Genomic DNA, 9,703 nt, shown 5'->3' with positions numbered 1-9,703 from the left:
GGGCTTAGCAAAAATAGAAGATATTGGCTGCATTTTGTAACAAGGGTATGTCTGTAACCACTTGGGCATCACAGTGATTAGGCAGTGAATAACAAAGCTTGGATAAAATCATTTCAGACTTATCACTACCACTAAAGGAAAAGTCACAGTTCCTCAGTAGTAAAGGAGGTGAGCATTCCTGAGACTCCCTCACATTGCCTGGGGCACGGACTTGATTTGCTTGGTGCAATTCAAGCTCTTTTCTGAAGCACACTCTGTGCTCACAGAGTGCTGGAAGATCTACTGGCCCTGAGACCTCCTGCTCACAACCGTAATCCCAGAGTAGAGAGAAGGTTGTCTTGCAGCTTCTTACTCACACAGCAGTTGCCAAGTCCCAGAGGTTGCTGGTTGCTGATTAAAGCCTTGTCACACTAAAGAATGAAAGGCAAGATTTACACTGGTGCAGGAGACATGGGCCTCCTTGAGATGATGGGTAGATGCCACCATCACTGCTGGCCTCCCAGCCTCTGGGACCTGCCTGTTGTCCCTGAAGGTCTTTTCACAGAGCTTTGCTGCATCTCCTAACAAGTGAAATGAAGAATGATGACTTCTTCCCTGTTCCTGGTGCAGCGGCACATTCTTTCACCCCTTCCCCTCCTCTAGCTGTGTGTCACTGCTGCCCCATGACTGGCAGCAACAGGGACATGGAGGGAGGCCAGCTGGCTGCTGGCCAGCCCTGCCACCAGGATGATGCTGATCTGCTGGGGAAGATATTTGGAAGAGCTGGCAAAGAGGAGTGTGACAGTGGGCACAGGTCTGTCCTGTGCAAAAATGATGTGCAGACAAACAACTTCATCAGGCCTACTTCTTGTACGTTGCTCAATTGTATCCTTACTCCACTCACATTTGTGAGGAGGTGATGTCCCAGGTCCTGTTTGGTTCTATGACTGGGGTATTTTGATGTTTGCTTGGGGCAAAAAGTGAGTGCTACTTAGCAATAATGCCTCACTTCGGGGTGATGTAGGAGCACATATCCCCCATAGATGTCACTTCCAACAGCCCATGACACATGAGCTGCTACTCTATGCTCTTGTCTTTTAAGGAGTTTGTTTGTTTGCAACTTGATGTCCTAACGATGGAAGCTGAGAAATCCAGGTAGAAGCCAGAGCAAGACAGCCTCTGAAATCCACTCCCCACTGTGAGGGCTGTCATTTTCAGAGGGTGATGTGAAGAACCAGGATAGATCTGACTGCTGTTAGCAGGAGATGCAAGGCTTCTGCCACAGTGGGTGACAGCAGCTAGGTTTTTGCTAAATGTTTGGTCTGTAAAGCACAGAGCTGAGCTTGTATGATGATCAGGCCTACGCTATACTAGGTTGGCTGATTGCCTTTGAAGGACTCCATGCATTTGAGGTGCAGGAATAGGCTGTCCTTGCCATCAGAGCATGTTTTAAAGCAGGAGCACATCAGACAGGGTTGTAAAAATGAAATGTTCACAGATAGATACTTCAAAATCAGCTTCCCAGGCTGCTGCCCTCCTTTTAGGTTTGTAGATCTACAGCAATTACTCCACTTCCATATCACTCAAGTTATTTTTGACATGCTCTCTCTCTAATCTGAATAACTTGTTCGTTTGCCTAAAAATAGACATGATCCAATTTTCATTTTCTCCTCTTTTTGCTATTGAAAAATGAAAATATTGCCTTGCTTACTCTAGCCCCATCTCTTCTGTCTGTTTGTGGCGTGAGTAGCAGCAGCCTGTCACTTATGCTTTGCCTCTGCCTCAAGGGCAGTCGTTCCAGCTGAACAACAAAGGATATATCCTGGTCAGTGGGAGACCATCTCTTTGTCTGCCTGCTCAGAAACTCAGTGGGACAGTTAGTGCTATACTCAGTGGGTATTTGCTGCGATACTTCAGTTGTGGCTGCATCCACCTGAAACTTAAGATACTTTGGTCACTATATCAGGAGTGGCTTAAATGATTACAGCACTGGGGCACCTGTCAGTTAGCCCACTGATAATTGACAGCTGGTCACACCATTCCAAAACCTTGCAGAATTGGCCTCAGAACTTCAGGCAACTAAAGGGAGAATTAAAGGACAGCTTTGCTGTGGCATTCTCCACTAGATTCTTTGCAATGTATTCATTCAACAAAAACCATGCTCCAGGGAACTGGGGTGCAAAACTACCCCTGATATTCACAGAAGTGGGATTTTTCTTTGCTCCTCTGAATTTGGTGATGATACAAAGCCAGAAATAGTAGCAGAATGGAAGGGCTCAAAGCAGGACAGCTTCAGCCCTTCACATCAGGCTTAAAGAAATGCTGAGTTCCTACTAGTGGAAAGCAGGAGAGAAACAGAAATCTTGATTGTTTTTTTCTCTTAGTGTATTAGAAATCAGGGCCCTACTTGCTGCTCCTTGCCCCTAGCCACTCCAGCCCCACGCTTTCACCTTCCTTGTCCTCTGCTGCTCCCCAGCCACCTCTGATCCAAATGCTTCAGTGAGCCTTTTTTCTAGGGCGCCAGGATTTAAGATTCTGCTTCAGCTAATCTCTTTGCAAGCCTCTAAGACCTCATGTGTTTTGCAAGATACGAGTACTCAGAAAATAGGCCTTTTGCCACCAGCTTGACAAGCAAGGTCACAGCTTGTCATAATTTGCAGAGTGGCTGTCATTAGGGTGGGAGCCTCTGGTGTGAACTGACCCTTTCCAAGGAGACTGAGATCACCACCATCTCTATGAGAGCTTTGCAGTGTGAGAAACCTAGTTCTCTTCTCCTTCCCTTCACCCTTGCTGAAAGCCCTGAGGGGTGAGGAGCCTTTCACTGTGCTTATGTTGCCTGAACACTGATGGTGTTGTGTCTGTACAAGGCAGAGTTGATTCTTCCTGTCCCTCTTTTGCAGCTAGCACCTGGTGACACTCTTTGTGTTTTGACTGAGGTGTCCTAGGACCTGCTGTATGGTGAGAAGGTACTACAAGCTTTCTTGTCATCTTCCAAGCAGAAGACAAAAGCATGTAGAAGTTGTAAAGGGAAGGTCAATGGGCTGACTGGGGACACCTGACTCACCCTGAATCACATAGGGTCTCTGCTCTTTGACAGCTCAGAATGTCTTTTTTGTTGGACATTACCACTCATCACTACTAATGAAGTAGTTATTGATATAGTAATAATTCAATTGCTACTAATAAATATAAGAAATAAACAATGTGTTCTAACATGGTGTGCTGTCACTAGGACAAATACAGCCCCATCTAGCCACATCCACCAGCCCATTACATTTTTCCTGGAGGAAGGTAGGATCACTGGGCTCCTGCCTTGCTTTGACTATACCCTGTATGTCTGAGCACAGGTCCATGCCTCTATACCCATACACTGATGCATTTATTAAGCAGCAGCACTACCTCTACCCAATCTCCTAGCCAGGTTTTGAGATGAGGATCCTGCACCGGGCAGGGTTGGGTGGCCAGATCGGGTGCCACTCGGGTTTCTCCTAACCATAAGAGCACCAGCATGCTTAGCAATGTCGCAGCGATGGGGGGTTGCTGCGGTGTTTAATTTAACAGCCGTGGAGGGAGCTGCGCCCAGCAGATTCACACCTGTTGCTCCGCAGTGGCAGCTCAGCCCTCCCTCGCTCTCATCCTGCTCTCATCCTGGGAGCATGATGTCTGCTGGGGAAGTACTGAAGTGACCACAGTGTGCTACCAGGAACCTCATTCCTTTCGAATGATGAGCTGGACAAGCTTAGCACTCTCCTGATTTTCTCAAGGGGACAGAAATGTTTTGCTGCTCTTAAATTTCTGCTCTGTTTTCACTTCTCTCTTAGCTGCACTTGAATCTCCCTGAATCTCTCCAGAGAGCCTGCTGGCACCCTTCAGACGTGCACATTTCTAGGGAATAGCTTTCCAGAAAGTATCACTGTGTCACGGACAGTCCTTTATGCACTAAGAGCTCTGGGCTAGAACACATGCAACCTTCTTGTTTTCTTTCTTTAGTCAGGAAAAAGAACAGTTAGATGGTTCTTAATATTCAAGTTCTTCCATGTGAATAATCCCTACTGGCAGCCAACTCACCTGAGATATCAGTGTGTAGATGGGGTACAATTACACCAGCATTCCCAAGCATTCAGAGGTAAGGACTCAGGTGCTCCTCGGAGCATTAAGTCAGCTTACAGACCCAGAGATAACTTCTCCTTGTGATAACTTCTCCTGGCCTGGCAGTTTCAAGGTGCCTGTTTTCAAGCTTTTATTTGCAGCCACAAAAGAGGAGAAAGCTTCCGTATTCAAAAATGGGAACTCGAAGTGCTTCAGTAACAGCATGAACCCTGCAGTCAAGAGCCAAGGAAAGACCTGAAAATCACAAATGGTTTCACTGCTCACCTCTCTGTTCATCTGCCCTGTGACAATAGGGAGAAACTGAAGAATAACTCCATGTGACTTCTAGAAGACCTTCCTTTCCTACAGCATTTTCCTGAGATTTGGCAAACCTCTTTGAAGCCCAGACTATGCTGATGCAATGGGGATATGCTGCACCAAGAGACTTTTTATTAATTTATTTATTTATTTAGCCATAACTTCTCATTTTCTTACAGAAGAAGGAAAAGAGGATGGAAATGTCCATCCCATCACATCACCTGAGTACTCCTATGGAGTTCATTCTCTTGCTGCTGTCAGTGGACTGTGGGTGCAGAAACCCAGCTTGGATCTGGGGTCCCAGAGCTGCAGCCTGGGCCATGGCTTTCGTGAAGGGTTGCAGGTTTTGCTCATATTTATGGGACTTGAGGTGTGCCAGCTCGCAGAGGTCAGCTCTGCCCCAGGGGTGTCATTGCATATGCCACATAAGCTCCTGTTTCCATCCCTCTGTGCCAAGGGACCTCCCACCTGCTTCAGATGAGACCTGGAGATCACCAGTTGGGAGCATGGCAGAGTGGTCTAGGGGTAGAGAAAGGGACTGGGATGAACAGATTAGCAGGAGAGGTCGTTTCTGGCTTCTCCTTCAAGCTCTGGGCAGTGTGTAGACTTTTCTGATGGTGTAGGGGAAGTGTGAGGTGCTCCATCCTCACTGACAACATTGTTGTCTCCAGGCAGGTGGTCTGTACTTCTTCAAGTTTGTTTTAGTAGGCACCGCTGGTAAGAAGGATCTCAAAACCAGTGCACGGTACCTGCACAAGGCTTGGACCCTTATTCTCTAACTCTGGGGGATGTGACAGCTCTTAGGTGAGCAGTGGTATTACACACTTTGGTGGCTCTGGGGTCTATCCCACCTCCCCACACGTGCTCCATGTCAGGCAGAACTGCAGGCTTCACTCATCCACCTCCTCCTGGAGTTGCACATCACGGCTGCGTGCAGCCCCTGCACACCAAAGGCTGCAGCTAAGCCCTAAAATGCTGCCCAGATTAGCAGGTGTGGGTATGCAGGGCTGGGGGGGAAGGGAGGGGGACAAGTAACTTGATCTGGAGTTGCTGATAGTTAGCACAGCTCGGCAAATGTCAGATGTGAACAGGGGATCTGCAGCGATCTAGCACAGCAGTCAGCTCACGGTTTTTAACCAGCCAGGAGCAGCAAACAAAGGCAACCTAAAATCAATAAATATAACGAGTCCCTATTCCTCCTTGTCAAAATCTTTTGCTTGCTGTTTATTTTTATTTATTTTTCTCTGTCTTTTTTTCTTTCCCAGTTCAGTCTAACACAGGGGGAAGGATTCCAAGGAGGATTAAGGACCCTTCCTGTTCCTCATGCTACCTAGGATGTCCCAACAAACACACAAACACCTGCCCCTCCACATATTGACGTTTTCTGGATGCTTATATTACTGTGTAGCCTTATTTAACACCTGCAGATTAACAAACACGTGCCCAGTCTCAGGCCGCAGCTATTCTGGATTACTCTTTGCAGGTATATTATGGATTACATTTGCAGGTAGCAGGTTGTGGAAGGTTAAGCCAGCAATTAGATCCTTAAGTTCAGCCTTGCGTACATGCAAAACTTATTTTTGCTGCTCCCTACATCGGAATGATCAGACACTGTTCTAATTACTGTTCATCTGGATTAGACCCACCAAGCCGAGATTTGGGCAGCTAAATGAATCAGGACAGGGCCTGATTCTGTTACGTGTTCTTTATGAACCAAATCTGCTGAAGGCCCCAAGCACTTATGACTTAAGTAAATCCCCTTGACCTCAGTGCATTGTGAACGTGCACAGAAGTGTGTGGCTGAATGGGATTGTTTACCCCAACAGTGTGAACCTGCATGTGCCAACAAGGCAATGGCTAATGAAGAATTGTCTCAGCAGACCTCGACAACATTAATTGAAGTGTTAATTGAGAAACAGCCAGCCAAAATACTCCAGTGGTGGAAAACACAGGCACTGCAAGGTAGACGACCCTCCAATTGTATTGTAATTTGATGGCATAGCTCAGATAAAACAGTCAAAACTTTTCTTTTGACATTTTTAATCATGACGTTTTTATTTCCTTCCTGAATTCACACTGCATTGCAGGTGTGTGCTGCCTGAACACGAGATGCAGGCGTAGGAGTGTGCAGCTCACCCACGGCCCAGAGAGATTTTGCTTAACTGGACCTTGGTGATCTCTGACTAGCTGCTATCTATAGCTCCCCTTGACAGTAGGTTGGCTTTTTTCTTGGCCTGTAAATTACTGGACACAGGTGGGGAATTTATTAACATAAGTTAGGAAGCAGCACTTCATCCTCCTCCCTGCTGCTGGCCTGTTGTAGGGTGTCGGCCTTCTCTGAAGCATTAAAACCCAGCAAAACCACTGAGACCTGTGCTTCATTGGACAGGTCTGCCCTTGTGCTAAGAGTTAAACATACTCTTAGCATACAGATCACAGTTTTCTTGGGTGAGATCCCAACTCCTGAAGGTCCTTGAAGATTCGGCCAGGCTTGTCAAATGATATGGTGCAATTACGATGGCTGCTCTGAAAGTAATGCCTCCTATTTTATTATGTTCACCCACGATGTCAGAGGCAGATGTTGGCGGCCTGGCAGAAGTTGAACCTTCCCACCAATATTCTGTTACACGTGCAACAGATGGCAGCAGAGGGGCAGTCTGACAGACCGGCATCTGACATGACATGGCATCTGCCATCTGACGCCGCTGTAGAAGTTACCCAGGGCCCCGGCAGCAGCACTGTTCGCCCTAACACCACCATAACGCCACACTTTTCCTTCCTAAATCACGGCTGAACAAAGCGACGCGATGAGATCCGTCAACCAGAGGCTTCCCACGGCCATGGGGTCCCCCTGCTGGATACCGCGGGCATCGCAGCTCTCCCGCACGCCGCAATGGGGCGCCACAACATCGCTTTGCGTGGAGCCGGTACCCGGGGGGCGGAGTGTTATGGGCTCGGCACTGCGAGGCATAACCTCACCCCATTGTTTTTATTGACTGTAGGCAGGGCGGTGGAGGTAGCAGAAGATTGGGGTGAGCTCATACAACCGAGCGAGCACCGAGGTCCGTAGGCAGCTCTCCGCGAATGCTGGAGGCACAGATGGTCTCGCTGCCACCAAAGGGCCGCCTGTGCTGCCCCTTGCTGCCTCGGTGTCCCTCGAGGAGCTTGGCTGCGTCTATTTGAATGACAATGGGGCGAGGGGCAGGCGAGGTGGAGGGATGCCTCCATGCGCTGCTGGCAGCGGCATTCTCTGCTCCCCTATCAATATCATTTCCCCTGTGTTGGAAGGACTAAGGGATAATTTAATCTTTATGCGAGTTTGGACTTTGCCTGATTACCAGCTGAGCCTGATTGCACAAGCCCTGCAGTCCCTATGGGAAACAGCCCAGACAGCACGGGGAGGCTGTGGCTGGTTCCTTCTGCCTGTGCTGCCGCTGCTGAACCCTCCATTTCATGGTGAGCTGAAGATCATAGACTCACAGAATCACAGGATGGCTTGGGCTGGAAGGAGCCTTAGAGACCTTGCAGCTCCAACCCTCTGCCACAGGCAGGTCTGCCACCCAACAGATCAGGCTGCTCACGGCCCCATCCAACCTTGTATTGCCCACCTACAAGGATGGGGCACCCACAGCTTCTCTGGGCAGCCTGTGTCAGTGCCTCACCACTTTCTCAGTGGAAAATTTCCTCCCTGACATCTAATCTAAATCTTACTTCTTTTAGTTAATCAGTTCAGCTGCCAGCCTTGTGTTCCCCTGTTGTAGGAGCACTTGGATCAGAGAGCCTGGAGATTCAGATCTCCATCCATCTCAGAACTTCTCCGGAGTTCATGTGAAGTTTTGGCTTTTGGGCTTGTGTAATTTTCATAGCTGATTAAAATACGGGGTTTTGCTTGTTTTCTCTGACCCTTTTGTCGTAGCTATGATCCATATTTAAACATCACAGATGAATTGGAAAGATTGTGATTCCACATTAGCTTGTGGGGCAGTTATAGGGTGGTTTACAATCACCACTGTTTAGATAGATGTTTCTGTGGTGGCCTCTATCACACAAAGGAATTATCACAATTTCTGAAGCTCAGTGAAAACACTTAACTTGACTTGAAACGAGACCTCTGGCTATTGACCCCAGAACAAATTAGGAGGGAGGGAAGGAGCTGCCCTCTGCCTGCAGCGGTTGTAGTTCCCAGTTGGCTCCACCTGCTTTTTAGGGGCTGTCAATTGAGCTCTCCATCCAGCCTCTCCACATCATCTCACCAGCCTGTGAGTGACTAGGGATGTGCAGGACTGAAGCTCCATCATCTTTGGGGCTCTCATAATAAGAGAGTTCCTGTTAGAGCAAGGACTGGTCCTGATGGACCCAGAAGGTCCTGCCAACATCACCCACGCTGCAATTCTGTGGTTCTATGAGGTGTCAGTTGCTGTTATACCACCTAACAGCCACACTTCACCAGAGCACAAGCCCATCGTCTGTAATCTTGTATGTTACGTGCTTCAGGCTCATCGCCACCTGAGTTGATGCTTTCAAGTTATTTGACATCCCTCTGGAGCTGGAGATGTACACCGAGGCACATCCAGCTGCTGGCAGCTGTACACCCAGACATCAAGGGATGGAGTTCAAGTGGAGGTGGATTGGTGGCACAGGGACACAGCCTGGCACAGACCCATCCCTCCTTCAGCACTGCAAGCACGGGCAGCGTAGCGGTGTCCTGTGTGGAGGCACAGATGGTCTGAAAGAGACTCTTGTACGTGACAGAGCAAAGCATTATGTGCAATTCTAAGAGAACTTTATTAGACCTAAGTGCTGTGTTGTTTTTTTTTTAAAGTGTGCTGTTTCCAAACTTAGCTGGTAGCAGCTGCACAGGAAAAAGGTATAAGCACCAAGAGTAGGATCTCTCTGCACTTATCAAGCTCTTCTTACAGCTTTGGCACATCTTGGATATGCCCACAATGAGAAGTTTGATCAGTCCTTCTGGGACATAATGTACCTGGAGCAGGATGGCTCACAGCCCAAGCTGCTTTTTTTCATTGATCTGAAATTCATTTTGCTGCAAATTGCTTTCATTACGTATGAAACTTCTCCTCTGAAAAGACAGAGAAGATCTAAGTGGCTCAATACTCCTGGACTTCAGCTAACCCTCGGTCACCTCTTGCCTCTTAAATTTTGATTTTCTGGACTGCTGGGGTTTTTAAATTTCCCTCCCTTGCAAACAAGTTGCACTGTTCTGGCTGAAAGCATTGCTATAAAGGTAATGCTTCAGAGCCCTGTCATTTTTGCCTAGCTTAGAATTCAGGCATTTTGCTTCTGAAAGCCCTGGAGT

The sequence above is a fragment of the Coturnix japonica genome, chromosome 1, assembly GCF_054131305.1.
Source record: "Coturnix japonica strain WE chromosome 1, WE-NBRP24, whole genome shotgun sequence".
NCBI classification, from domain to species: Eukaryota; Metazoa; Chordata; class Aves; order Galliformes; family Phasianidae; genus Coturnix; species Coturnix japonica.
This window is presented reverse-complemented; position numbering follows the sequence as displayed.